The sequence below is a fragment of the Carettochelys insculpta genome, chromosome 4 (genome assembly GCF_033958435.1).
Source record: "Carettochelys insculpta isolate YL-2023 chromosome 4, ASM3395843v1, whole genome shotgun sequence".
In the NCBI taxonomy this organism is placed as follows: domain Eukaryota; kingdom Metazoa; phylum Chordata; order Testudines; family Carettochelyidae; genus Carettochelys; species Carettochelys insculpta.
Window position 1 is genome coordinate 113162691 of NC_134140.1, and position 15547 is coordinate 113178237.

The following is a 15547-nucleotide window of genomic DNA, read 5'->3' on the forward strand; positions in this document are numbered from 1 at the left end:
GTGTTCAAACCCTACATACTAATGTCATGTTTGTACAAAGCATGTCTTGTAAAGTGTCATTTGGAAACTCATAATTTACTGGTCAGTATGCATCTTAACAAAATGTGTGGCAACATTGTAATGTTAGGATTTCTCTATATGATGTCATTAACACCTGTTCTGAACCCCACTGCCCTTCCCAATCAGTAGTTGGCAGCCAGCTCTGTCCTAGACAAAGGAGTGTGTACTTGCCTTAATTTGCATTTAAGAGTAATCAGGCAGGAAGGGAAACAAAGAACACTCAAATAAGCAGCAATGAACAACATTCCACATAGACATTTAAGCTACGTCTACACGTGAATGCTACATCAAAATAGCTTATTTCGATGTAGCGACATCGAAATAAGCTATTTCGATGAATAACGTCTACACGTCCTCCAGGGCTGGTGCCGTCGACGTTCAATGTCGACGTTGGGCAGCACTACATCAAAGTAGGCGCTGCAGGGGAGCGTCTACACACCAAAGCAGCACACATCGAAATAAGGGTGCCAGGAACAGCTGCAGACAGGGTCACAGGGTGGACTCAACAGCAAGCCGCTCCCTTAAAGGGCCCCTCCCAGACACACTTGCACTAAACAGCACAAGATCCACAGAGCCGACAACTGGTTGCAGACCCTGTGCATGCAGCATGGATCCCCAGCTGCAGCAGCAGCAGCCAGAAGCCCTGGTCTAAGGGCTGCTGCACACGGTGACAATAGAGCCCCACAGGGGCTGGAGAGAGCGTCTCTTAACTCCTCAGCTGATGGCCGCCATGGCGGACCCCGCTATTTCGATGTTGCAGGACGCGGATTGGCAACATGTGCCCTACTTTGATGTTCACCGTCGAAGTAGGGCGCTATTCCCATCTCCTCATGAGGATAGCGACTTCGACGTCTCGCCACCTTATGTCGATTTCAACTTCGAAATAGCGCTTGCCACGTGTAGACGTGGTGGGCGCTATTTCGAAGTTGGCGCAGCTACTTCGAAGTAGCCAGCACGTGTAGACGTGGCTTTAGTGTCCTGTTGCCTAGCTAGAAATCGTTTTCAGGGGTGAGAGGGCCTGAAACAATAAAAAAGGACAAACATCTGAGGGCACCCCCTCCACCTCCATTTCATTCACTGCACCTTAAAGGACAAAAGAAGCAAATGTAAGACTCTAGGGGACTGAGATTTGAGAGTTTGGTCAGTCATCTTCTGGAGCATGTGGTGAGAAACTGTCTGTGGCTCGAGTATAGTTTGTTGGGCATCTTTTACTTATTTTTCTGATAAATCTTTCTGACTTTTATGCCTTATTACTTGTACTCCCTTAAAAATCTTTGTAGTTAAAGTTGTATTACCTAATCCAGTATAGTTAAACTGAAGTGTCTGTGTAACTGAGATAAGATGACATTTTCTTCCATTAAAGGAATCACAAGAGTGCTGCCCAGTACAGGGTATATGGAGGTTGGGGGAAGAGAATCTCAGGGTCAGGGTGTATGGGATCACACTGCAGTATAACCAAGGCAGCTGAGAGCCAGAATGTAACCCAAGTGTGGCAGGCAGGGCAGTAGTTACACAGAGGCATTTAGGGTTTGGCTTGTTGAAAGGCTGATTGTGGGTGGCTCAAGTGGGAGCTGATTCAGCAAGGCACCTCAGATTGTTGGGCAGAGGTGATACAGTCCTGACTGGTTTGGCCTATACTCTGGCATGAGATCAGAATCAGACCTAAGAACACAGATGTGTGTCACAGACTAAAGTTTGAACTGCCTCTTCTGATCAGTATAGCTTGTGCACTGTGTAAAATGGTGGTAAAGGTCAATGACACAGCCACACCTCTTTCAGGCCAATGATGCAGGGCACAACTTATCCATTAAATGGAATATTTAAGCAAACTACCAAAATAACGTAGCTCCTCTATCCAGCAAGGAGTATGACTCCCACAGGCTTTTCCCTCATCTTTTAGAACCCTTCTGAGTCTTGGTCATAATTGCAAGATTCTTGGGGCAGCTTTCTGTTCCCTGAAATCCTCACACCCCAGACCAGCCACCAGGGAGCTGAAGAGAAATTTGGATTCTTTCTACGTAGTCCTGTACCTTCTTTCCCCAAAGAAACCCATCTCATCTCTTGTTGGCTTTTGTAAGGATCAAGTTCTTTTCAGACAATCACCTGCCTCCCCTCATCTGGCCTTCAGCCTCAGACGGGGTGGGGAGAACAGCTGATTAGTCAGAGGAGAGACCCGGCCTATCTTACTTCAAAGGGACCAGTTGAATTATGACATATCCACATCCAAAATTTTTCATACACAATCTTTGGCATCTAGAAAGCTCGCAGAGAAACTTCAGTTGCTCAAATTTCAAAGATGTGTCCTTATAGTCCTTGGGATAGTAGACCACTCATTTAATCTGCCATGTTCCTGCCTGGTCAACCTTTCCATAAGCTATTATTGCTTTGACTATAAAAGATTAGTAAGTTTCTGGAATGGATTCCAGACAGTGAAACATCAATTTTGGTGATAAGCTGGAGGATCAGCTAAGCTTGAAAATATCATAAATGTTTATTACATTTGTTTAGTGTATCATATGAAGTTCATTCAATAATACATGCCCGAGGATCCTGCTGGGCTGCTGGCTGGGAGCTGTCTCAGGTAAACACCAGCCAGTCAGAGCCTGCAGCTGGCACCCCATCCTCTCCTGCACCCCATTTCCCTGCCTTGGGTCACAAATTAAACCAGGCAAACCCCCTCCTGTACCCTCTCCCAGCTCACAATCCCTCACAGATCCTGCAACCCAATCTCCTACCCCAGATCACAACCCCCTCCTGCTCCTGCCCTAGGTCACAACTCAAACCCCTGCACCTGCTCCTGCAACCCTGTCCAAGGTCACAGCCCCACTCCCAGACCCTGAACCCCCTCCTACATCCCTCCTCCAGGTCAAAATCATCTCCTGTGCCCATACCCACTTCTGGACCCTGCACCCCAATCCACTGCCACAGGTCACAACCCTGTCCTCCAACCAAATTCCTCCCAGACCGCACACCTCCTCCTGAACCTCAATCCCCTACCCCAAGCTCCCTTCTTTACCCAGTTTCAACCCAGATCCCATACCTACTCCATGGAAGAATGAGGCCCTCTACTTACCAAATTCTTGGTATAGCCTGCCCCCACCCCCATCAGATATTATTGTCCATCCCTGTTCTAAGTCTTCTAATATAAGTGGTATTTAAGGAACTTAATGGCCTGGTGTTCAGTGCAATGATCTCTGAATCGTCTTGTTTCTTCTGGTAAGTGTGAACTGTGGTTAGTCCTATAAAGAAAGGTGACCATGCCACCTAATGCTGGAATCCACCCTGAATTTTGTATTCTTCCATGCAGCGGAGTGGAGATTTGTTCCAAAGCTTAACTGTCCTTACAGTTAGGAAATTTTCCCTAATGTCTAACCTAAGTGTCTTTTGCTGCAATTTAAGCCCATTACTTCTCATGAAGAGAACAATTTATCTCCCTCTTCTTTATAACATTTTATGCACTGGAAGACTGTTCATGTCCTCCGTCCCTTACTCATATCTTTTCCAGAATAAACAGTCCCATTTTTTCAATCTTAGGTCATGTTTTTAGACCTTTCATCATTGTGGTAGCTCTCCTGTGATTTTCTCTAGTTTGTCCTCATCTGGCCCCCCAGACTAGGACACATTGCTCCAGCTGAGGCCTTACCAGTGCTTAGTGAAAGACATATTTATGTCTTGCTTACAACATTCCTGCTAATATATTCCAGAATGATGTTTGTTTTGCAGCAGTATTACAATGTTGACAAATTTAGTGTGTGATCCATTATAATAACCCCCCAGACCATTTTTTGCAGTATTCCGTCCTAGGCAGACCTTTTCCATTTTTTCATTGTGCAATTAATTATTCATTCCTAAGTGCAATACTTTACATTTGTCCTTATTGAATTTCATCCTATATATTTCATACAATTTTTCCAGTTTCTCAAGATCATTTTGAATTCTAATACTGTGTTTGAAAGCACTTGCAACCCCCTCCAGCTTGGTATCATTTACATGTGTGCTCTCTGTGCCATTATCTAAATTATTTAAGAAACTGTTGAATAGAACCCAGGACAGATGCAGTGGGATCTTACTTAATATGCCCTTCCAGCTCAATTGTGACCCATTGATAACCACTCTGAATACGGTTTTCCATATGGTTTCCATCTGATGATATTTTCATCTAAGCTATATTTCTTCAGTTTGTTTATCAGAAGGTCATGTAAGACAGTATCAAAGGCCTTATAAAAGATATGACATTTACTCTTACCCCAATCCACAAGGCTTGTTACCTTTTCAGAGAAAGATATTAGGTTGGTTTGACATGATTTGTTCTTGACAAATCCATGTTGACTGTTACTTATCACCTTATTTTCTTCTGGGTGATTATAAATTGATTGTTTGAAGATGTGCTCCATTATCCTTCTGAGTATCAAAGTTAAGCTGTTGGTCTATAATTCCCTGGATTGTCTTTTATTCTTCTTCTTCTAGACAGATACTTTATTTGCCCTTTTCCAGTCCTCTGGGATCTCTCCCATCTTCCACAAATTCTGAGAGATAATTGCTAATGGCTCAAAGATCTCTTCAGTCAGTTCTTTAAGTATTCTAGGATGTCTTTCATAATGTCACGTGAACCTGAAGACATTTAACTTGTTGAAGTAATTCTTAACTTGTTTCTTTCCTATTTTACCTCAGATCCTACCTCAGTTTTACTGATGTGTGCTATATTAGTCATCTCATCACTTCTGACTATGCTGCTGAAAACTGAAACAAAAAAGCATTTAGAATTTGGGCCACTGCTGTATTTTCTGTTGTTCTCTTTCCATACTTATTGACTAATGTTCCCATTTGCTCCTTGATTTTGCTCTTGTTTTAATATATTTGTAAATATATATTTTAATGTATTTGTATATATTTGTAAATTATATATTTTATATATTTGTACATTTTGTTTTGTTACCCCCTGTGTATCACTAGCTGCTTTTATCTCATGTTGTGCCTTGGCCTGTCTAATTTTGTTTTTCCATGCTTGCAGTGTATTTCTATTCATCCTTCGTAATCTAACCTAGGGATTGTCTACGTCGCCACATTACTGCGCGGTTACTTTCCCATTCAGGGGTGCAAAAGCACACCTCCTCTGAGCACAGCAAGTTACAGGGCTGTAAAGAGCCAGTGTAAACAGGCTCCCTGTATTATTAGCTACTCCCCTTGTGGACCATTGGGGCATGTCTACACTGCAGAGTTATTCTGGAATAGTTTATCCCAGAGCTATTCCAAAATAAGATATTCTGGAATAACACATCCATACTACAGAGAAGCCCCAGAATAAGCAAACCTTATTATGAAATAGTGCGTCCACATACAACACAGCCTGTTTCAAATTAGAGCCCCTGGAAGCATTCCAGGGAGGGCACTGGCACAGCCATGATGTCCTTCCTGATGACCCAGCAGTGCTCCCTGTGTGCTTGACACTCTGTCCTTTTCTCCTCTGGGCTTTCCGTGATGATCCACAGGCAGGCCATCTGCTCCTGGAGCAGCTTGTCCCAGGAGTGCTTCCTCCTGCGGCTCCCACGCAGGCAGCTGGATGGCATGGGTGGTGTGGGACATGCCACAGTCGTAGCTGGCCCAACTCTGAAGAGAAGTTATGAGGGCTGCCATAAGTGAAGATTGCACACATGATACCCAGACCCATCTCTAAGCCAACACCAAAGATCTTTCTTCAGAGGCAGGTGATGTGCTTCAAGCACAGCCACATGTTGCCCAGACAGCAGACACTGTCTGGTGGGAGCACAGACGTCCCTGGGGAGCATTGAAACATCTGTGGCCCAAGGATGAGCAGGTATGAGAACATGCCAGACAGGCTATGGGCCTGCAGGTGGAAGGCAGGAGAAGGCAGCTTCCTTCCTGTCTGAGTCCTGCATTCCCTGCGTTTGGCACTTACTACATCCATCCACAGGGAGACGTTCTATCCAGGTCTACTGGAGGAGGTCTGGGGGAGAAGTGTGTGAGTGGCAGATGCTGCTTGCTGTGGGGAAGGCCAACGGGTTCCCCTCTTCCGCCTCCCCCCAGCAAGTTCCCTTGCAGGACATCGGTCTCCCGTCGCCCCCCCCCAGCACTGCGCTACATGGGGAGTGACTGCTGTCTGTGTGTGGGTCCAACCCTGGGCCATGAGGGTACTGCTCTGCGGGTCATTGACTTACTGGTGGCCTGTTTCAGGAAGATGCCATACCACCATGGCTGGAATGAGGCAGGCCTTTTGCAGGATCCTTGTGGGAGAGACTATGGGGTCTCCATGTGGGAGTGTCCTGGAGCTGATGGCTCTGAACGGGCAGGCCATGTGCAGATGGGGTCGTCTGTGTCCCAGCTGGACTCGGCAACTGCAGGCAATAACGTGCCACCCGCAGGATGTCATCCAGCTGCTCAGAATAGTGGAACTTACGGGGCGCTGCCTCAGAATGGATGGGCTTCTCTGCAGCCTTGTGGTAGCCCTTGATTTTGAGCTGGCACTCCTCCAGGGTCTGGGTGTGCCCCTTCTCTGCCAGGCCAGCTGCGATCTGGCCGTAGAGCTCAGCATCTCCTCCCCCAGAGCCCTATGAAGTCCAGGATCTCTGCACAGGTCCAGGACAGAGCTCGCCTATGTCCCAGGCACTAGGTGCCAGGGGAGCAAGTGTTGTCAGTATTGTCAACTGTCAGAGGCTTGTGTGGAGCTCTGGCCTGGCTTATGGCTCCCTTTGATTACCCTGCATTGCAGATCAGGGCTTCAGGGCAGCTCTTCTGCCTGTGGCCAGGTCCTTTAAGGCTCTCTAGGGAGGATGAGCAGTGGAGCTGGATACAGGTGTGCCTGGAGTGGTCAGGTCCGCAGCTGTGCTAGGCCCCTGGAAGTCAATTACTTTGAAAGAACAGCCTCTGGCTGTGCACATTAGCGCTATTTTGAATTAATTGCTTACCCCTCTCAAAACCAGGACTATATTATTTTGAAAAAACTCCCAGATATTTCAAAATTATGGGTTTTCTAGTGTGCCTGGAGAACCCATTATATTTCAAAATAACTCCTCTCATGTGAACCAGGTCTGGGAGAGAAGCTCTCCCATTGCTGGAGCCAGGGCCACACTATGGATTTAAGTGCTGTCACAGGACCACTTTAAGTTGGACAATGCTTCACGTTTTGTCTGACTCTCCTGAATTTCAGGTCATTGAAGATCTCCTGGTTAAACCTATGAGGTCTCTTTGTGTCTTTTTTTTAACGCACTTTAATAATTTACTCTTGTGCCCTCACTAAACTTTCTTTAAAACACTGCCAAATCTCCTGAACTTTCTCCCTCAGACTTGCTTCCCACAGGATCTTACCTACCAGTTGTCTGAATCTGCTAAAGCTTGAAATCAATTGTCTTTAGTTTGCTGTTTTTCCTCCTACCTGCCTGTCCTCTTAAACCAAAAAGTCCAGTGTTTAGTGCCTTCATGAGATATGGAAGACTCAGGTTTGATTCCTCATTATGCCTTATTTTATGCAGGGGCTTTAACTCAGGTAAGGCCCCAATAATGAAGATGGTTGGCTATTTTGGGGACTACTCCACAGGGCCTTAGAGTCCTGCTTTTGTTTTTTTGTTCTCTGGCCCAAGCGATGCTTAATAATTTACAGAAACTGCAAATGCTTGAACAGGAGACACTGAGAGAGAGAGAGAGAGAGAGACACCCAGAAGGAGTTCAGCTCTGAAACACAAGTTGACTTTGTGACTCTAGCTTGCAGATCTCACTGATGCGAATGGGAGTCAGTCAATGACATTAGATAGTATCTCACATCATCTCTTGAAATCTGTTCAGAATTCTTGTACCTTTTTGTTACATCAGTGCTAAATTCTGTCTGACACCTCTACCCTGAAAACAAATCAAGGGTTTGCTCTTTGGATCTCTGACCCACATTGGATGATCAGCTGCCACGTGTGAAAAATCAGGATAGCGGTGTTGGGGGGTAATCGGACCCTCTATAAGACAAATTCCCTGAATACTGGAACTATCTTCAAAAAATCAGGACATTTGGTCATCCTTAGTCCCACAATATAATTGTACTCTCGGATATTCTGAGTGAAGCATGCCCGACCACAAACACATCTATACTGACATACCCTTTACCTCTGTGTAAATTGATACTGTCTGACACACGCAACCTGCATCCACTTTCTTAAGGCAGGAATTACTGTTCCATTAGATCAGGAAATAACAAGATGATTAATAAGTGTTTGATTTCGAAAACTAGCCTACACTTTTTCAATGTCTTGAGAAGTCTGCTCTTAAGCTAATACTATTCAGAAAAGGAAAGCAAGAGATGATTCTCCAGGTTCACCATGAGCAAACAAACCTAGACTGTGGCTCCTAACTCAACAAATCTCAAAGGGATTAGGAAGGCTGCTCACAATCTCCCCTCTGTTGGCTGGGTGAACAGAGGAAGATGTGTTCAGCTAGACAAGGACTGGAGCTGTTCTCACATTCTGGGGTGTAATTCAGACTATTGAGGGGTTGTGTTGCTGCCTGCCTTTTAACTCTGAAGCTACGTCTAGACTGCAGGTTTCTGCTGACAGAAGTTTTGTTGATAGAGCGCGCATCCATATTGCAGATCTGTTGGAAGAGATCTGCTGGTCAGGAGTGTTCTGTCGACATTGCTGTACGTCTCACTCCACAAGGAAGAAGGGATGTGTCAGCAGAGGTGTATTTTCTGACATTTGGCCCTGTGTGGATGTGCCAAATGTTGGAAAAGCCTCTCCTGACAGAACTGTTGGCAAAAGATATGCAAATGCTTTGTGCGTCTTTTGATCACAGTTCTCGGTAATCTAGACATAGTCTGAGTACCTAACGGTGCTCGGCTGCTGTGGTTCTCTTGTTTGGATCTTTCCACCCCTCACACAAACCTGCCCTGAGAGTCTTTAAGCAGCTCTGACTCAGCAATTCTGACTTCAGCAGCCTGCTTGTTCCAACCCTGCCATGCTCTGGCTTCCACCACCTTGGTTACATCTGTCAAGATGACACCAAAACCACCAGTCCCAGATTTTCTCAAAATCACATGTCCTGAAATGTTTTGCCCTTTCCTGCACTATTCGGAGAGATCTTAAGGTTTGTGTGTTCCTTTAAAAATACTCAGCAACTGGCCCTCCTACCTGGAGTTAATTCAGTTCAAACCAAACATAGATTAAAATAAAACAAATTTATTAACAAAGGGAGATAGGATTTCAAATGAGTTCAGGTAGAAAAGCAGCATTCCTCCATTACCTGATATTGCATTTGAGCCTCTCACCTCTATAGCCGAGAAGGCTAAGCTGTTTGCATGCCTCTATATCTTTTCTTGTAGCCTGTTTATTTTCTTATGTTTTACTTATTTATTTTATTATAATAGGCTTCTGTTATAGAATTTTTGGCCTACTGGCTACATCCTGTATGTTAAGCTATGGCAAAGTTGATATACATATGTCTAGGACCTTTCATCCAGATATGGGATTATGGTGGATGAAAGGCTTGATATGACTAAACAGTGTGCCCTTGTAGCCAGGAAGGTTAATGGCATATTGAGGTGCATTAGGAGGAGGATTTTGAGCAGATCAAGAGAAGTTGTTGTTCACCTCTATTTGGCACTGGTGAGGGCACATCTGGAGTATTGCATCCAGTTTTGGGCCCCCCAGTACAGAAAGGATGTAGATGTGCTGGAGCAGGTTCAGCAGAGGGCAACAAAAATGATTAAGGGGCTGGAGCACATGACCTATGAGGAGATGCTGAGGGATTTGGGCTTGCTTAGTTTTACAGAAGAGAAGACTGAGGGGTGATTTAATGGCAGCATTCAGCTTCCTGAATGGGAGCTCTAAAGAGGACGGAGAGAAACTGTTTTCAGTGGTGACAGATGGCAGAACAAGGAGCAATGGTCTGAAGTTACAGAAGGAGAGGAGTAAGTTGGATATTAGGAAAAACTACTTCATCAGGAGGATGGTGAAGCACAGGAATGTGTTGCCTAGAGAGGTGGTGTAATCTCCATCTTTCAAGGTTTTTAAGTCCTGGCTTGACAAGGTCCTGTCTGGGATGACTTAGTTGGGGTTGATTCTGCTTGAAGCAGGGGGCTGAACTAGATGACCTCCTTAGGTCCCTTTCAGCCCTATGATTCTATGATATGTACATATATGGCTGTGACCTTTCACATAGATAGATAAAAGATGCATTGCGGTAGGGCATTCATATTCTTAAGCTTAACAGGTGCATCAGAAGGGAAGAACTGAAACAGCTGGATAGGACAAAAATAACAGGTGTACAAATTAAATAACATCATTAATATTTATGTACATCTAATCAGTACGTACAAAGATTGCAGCCTATGGAGTAAATGTATCCTAACATTTTATGGGTGAGGAAATCAACTTTGGGCATAGAAGGAAGGCCCAAGTGCTCAAGCCCTATAAGAGGGGTGACCTACTGTGATACGAAGCATCTAAATTTCCGTTTTGCTAAGTTTCTGAGATTCAAAGCTTCCAAATTTCTAAGTTTTTAAGGGTTTCTAAGTTTTGAACTTCAGTCTTCAGGCGTCTTTGTTGACTAGATTATTAACCTGTTAATTCTTTATTGTACGTTTTAGTCAGTTAGTTAAGTAACACTCTAATTTAGCTTTGATAGCTCTAGCTTCTCCTAAGTGCTGCATCTCCCTCTCAAGAACTGAGAAACTTGGACCTTTAATGCTCTTGGCATGCCAGAAGTGAGGCACATTCTTTGTTTTACCACCAGGTTATCAAGGAAGGGCATACATATATTAATCAAAAGCTTTACAGTTTATAATACCATATATCTATATATTTATAATACTCAAACTGCATGTGTAATGTTGGTTACTTTACCATTTAGTAACTAGTTGAATACTATTCCATGCATCTCAATAAAAGTCTTTAAGGTATTTGCCTCCATGTGCATATCCTGTTGTACTCCCAAGTGTCCTTGGAAAACTCTGTGAAGCCTGATTTTGGGACATGAAACTAATCTTCTGATCAGATTACAGACTTGCCAATTCACCAATACCACCAAAACGCATAATATTCATCTCCCAAACTCAGGCAATACCTCCCAGATGAGGGCTCCAACCTGCAGGCTACAGAGTCATTCTTTCTACCCGCTTTTATGACTGAAGAACTTTGAACAAAATAGAATATTTTCAACAGGAGAGATTGAGACACACTGGCCCGCCCCTCCCTATGCCTCATAGACCAGTGGTTAGGGCACTCTTGTGGGACATGGGAGATGCATATTTGGATTTCACTTTTCCACATCAAGAAGAGAAGGGAAATGAACTTGGGTGTGTCAGAATCTCAGCTGGTGGGGTAATCACCAAGCTACAATTTGTGAGGGGGATCCCCTCTAGTTGCCTTGTGACTAACCCTTTAAAGTGATCAAAGAACATTTTCATTTGAACTGCTGACATACTGTCAATTTGCCAGCATTTCTGGCATTTCTTTAGGTTGAATCAATTGTTATTCAGAACTGCTGGTGAACCAAAAAAATCAGTTATTGATGTGCTCTAACTGCAGCCATTTTCTGTCCATTTTGTATCTACCACATACAGTATCTTGTAACACACTTGCGTTACCACAGAGTTTGACCAAGTATGTGCTAATATTCAATTGATTTAAATGGAAAGCTGATAGAGTACAGCAGCACAGGCAGTGGAGTGGAATTCTAATCTGATCTCATGCCTGAGAGAGACTGAAGATATACAGTATATTAAAAGGCCATGGAAGAAAATCAATGTCATGGTCAGTAATTATATAGTATAGATTAATTGAGGCTAGAGGCAGGGGATTAAGCACAGCACAATCCTATATACAGTTTAGAGATTCTGATTACAAGAACAGCTGGAAGTGAACTCCTCCTGGACTACAAGGAGTTGAAGGTCATACCACGTGTCTTGGCAAGGCAATCTTCCCTAGAATTTCAGTAAGGCGTCAGATTTCACTTATAGACATTGACAATGTAAGAGACTGTGAACAAGTGAATGGTCACATTGAACACTGTGCAGGCATTGAATTGAATGCCATATGGCCTTTCATACCTAACTTTCTGTAGATTTTTTTTAATGAAGTCTCAATTTTATTTGTCATGACATTAATGTGGATAGAGGCATCTCAGTATACTTTTTCCTCATTGGTACCTCTATTAAGTGACATATAGTATCCAGGATTATTTGTCGAGAAGGCTTCCTCTATCTGATATTTGGATGAATAATTTTAATTGACTAGTATGGAGATACCGTGATAGAAATATTGAGTTGATTCTGCCTTGGACTGGACTTTTCCTTTACACTCGGAATATCCTATTCTTGTCTCAACACTCTAACAGAGCAAAACTTTTGAACTAGTACTGACTAATGGTCTAGTTGCAAGAATCTGGTAATACCTTTATATTTAAAATGAATAGCTTTTAAATTCTAACAAATCCTTTTGATAGAAACTTTTCCATAAGCAAGATAGTATTAGAAGTCTCTGTTCCCAATTTTATGCCATAATTAGGCTTCTGAAACTTTGATTTGGGGAGCAGGAGGAAGATATCAGGAGTATGAATGAAAAATCTTCAAGAGGCAGGCAAAATAGTGAAATCCAAGCTTCAAAACGTATAGCACAACCTTGAATTACTGACCCGCCTACACGCATATTACATGCATATAGAACCAAGGAGACAGCAAGAGATGTTGTGATTATATGACTTTATTATTTAAAGGAAGACACCAAGGCTGTATCTACACTTGCATTCCTCTTTTGAAAGAGGCATGCAAATGAGGACATCAAAAATGCAAACGAGGTGCAGATTTACATATCTGATGCCTCGTTTGCACATTTTTCTTTCAAAAGAGGTTCTTTCTAAGAAGAAAAGCCATATAGACGCATCTCTTTCGAAAGTAAACCCCATCTTCAAAAGAACCCTGCTTCAAGAACCCTGCTTCCCCCACAAAAAAATGGAAAGAAGGGCTCTTTTGAAGGTGGGGTTTACTTTTGAAAGAGCCACGTCTATGCTGCTTTTCTTCTTTCGAAAGAAGAATATGCGAATGAGGCACCAGATATGTAAATCTGCACCTCATCTGCATTTTTGATGTCCTCATTTGCATGCCTCTTTCGAAAGTGCAATGCTAGTGTAGACACAACCCGTGTTACAAATCTAATCCATGATTGTTATGATAAATGAAAGAGAAGTGCTTAAAGTCATATAGTCACAACAGCTCTTGCTGTTTCCCTGGTTCTATATGCATGAAATATCTTAACAATCATATAATACCTCTCAAACCTCACACAGCTTAGCGTGTGGCATGTGGCTGACGATAGTGCAGAATTTGTTGCGTCACCCAAAGCTTTCTGTAATCTGGGAGTCCCAAAGTAGACTTGTGTTTCAGAGCCTAAGTCTTGCTGGGCGTCTCTGTCAGTGTCTCCTGTTCAAGCATTTTCACTTTCTGTAAATAATTAAACATTCCTTGGGCCAGAGGGGAACAAAAAAAACGAAGAGCAGGACTGTGGTGGTTAGTGCCTGCGGGTTTTGAGTTTTTTTTTTTTTTTTTTCAGAACCAGTTCTGTCACCAAACAAGCAGGACTCTTTGTGCTAGACTCTCCATCTCTTGGGACCAGAGCCAAAAAGATATTTAGGAGCCTCTTTTAGGCTCTACTGCAGTCCACAAAACTCCAGCTCGGCTGCTGCCGAACCCTATAGGCAGTGGTGCCCATTTCTGAACATGACTGCCAGACTGAGGCACATTCAAAAGCCAGCAGCAGTTTCAGCACTCCCGTGATGAAAGAACTCACTGGAGAGGTGTGGGAGACTCCTGCTCAAATCCTTTTTGCCCAGTCATGCAGAAGGTAGCGTCATAGGTGGATCTCTTGTATCCCAGATGAGTGCTCTTACCACTGTTTAAAAGCCACAAGGTGGGCACCACCATCTTTCTCTTCCTCTACCCCACCTCTGCATATTTTGATGGAGTGAGGCAGATGTATAACTCATTCTCACAGAAGATAATTCAAATGCCTAAGGCAACTAACTGTAGAAGAGGGGTTTCCAGTTATGGATCACTTTCAGTGATGGTCATCTAAATACAGTCTGCAAGGAGATGCTTACTGCTGTGAGAAGAAGAGGTTTAAGGCACATCTCTGACCTCTTGATCTCCCACTGATTGGCTTACACACCTAGGCTATGTCTAGATTGCGGAGAACTGTCAGCAAAAAATGTGTAAATTGCACAATGCATTTACATATCTTTTGCTGACAGCTCTGTCAGGAGAGGCTTTTCTGACATTTGGACCATCCACACGTGGAACAAGGTGTACAGGGATGTCAACAGAACACTCCCAACCGGTAGATCTCTTCCGACAGAAGTTTTGTTGGCAGAAGCCTGCAGTCTAGACATAGCCCTAGTGTGGTGGCTTTTATGGATTACTTCTATAGCCATGCTGTAATTATGAGACAAAGGAGTAAAGAACTGTCTGCCGAAACACAAGAGACCAATAGGCCTAAACTGATAAAAATAGGTTTGAGCAGTTAGCATAAGCATAAGGCATAACTTGAATAGAGTAGTTGCTTAATAAGTTAACGTTAATATGTGAACCCAATAGTGACCATGAACTAGAAGATGGAACACAGTTTTATTTTTTAACAACCACAAGTATTGGACGCTGCTGATAGGTAACTGCAAGAAGGTAGCTTGTATGAGTTTAGAGTTTTTGTGGAGGGGAACATATTTGTAATGACCTCAGCCTAATTAGTAAATGAACCTATAGGACACAGACACCCAGCAATAGGAGTGAGGAAGTTACAGTACGGTATGGTAACAAAGAAAGGAGCTATTCATAAATATACATGAAGAACATTGAGGCCTTTAAAAACCCCCAGGGTGGTTGGAGCTTTTCACTGGCGTACCAGAGTCAGGCTAGGATCTATCACAACCTATAAAACTCTTCCCAAGAACAGAGTGAGTATATACATGTAATGGTGCAGGTCACTTTTACAGTGTTACATTATTTCCCTTTATTTGTTTGCACTGATTTACTTATTGGACTAATTGCTATTAATACATTTTTTACAACTGCAGAAGGTCTTTCCTACGTGTGAACAGTGTGGTCATTCCCGTGCTCCACAAGGTGCAGAGAACACTAATTTTGATAATAGTGGGCCTGATCGTTGGACAAGAATTTGCCAAATTACATTCTTAATTGGCAAAACCAAATCAATAACCTGATCAATTAATGATCAGTAAATCAGGCAACAATTCTAATGAACCTCTCTCACTATTCATTAGGAGCCGAGGCAACTAACTCATGCTCTGTAGATCACACTTTTACTCCAGGCTGCAGACAGACTACAACCAACTCTGACCAGCGAGAGATGAGTGTCATGCTGTTATGCCTGGTCTGAGAGCAACAACGGGAATAATAAACAATTGGATAAGTGGCACATGAACCACTTTCTCATCCAGCAGATTGTATAAAAGAAAAGAAGTAAAACCCCCTCTTAAGTAGGGG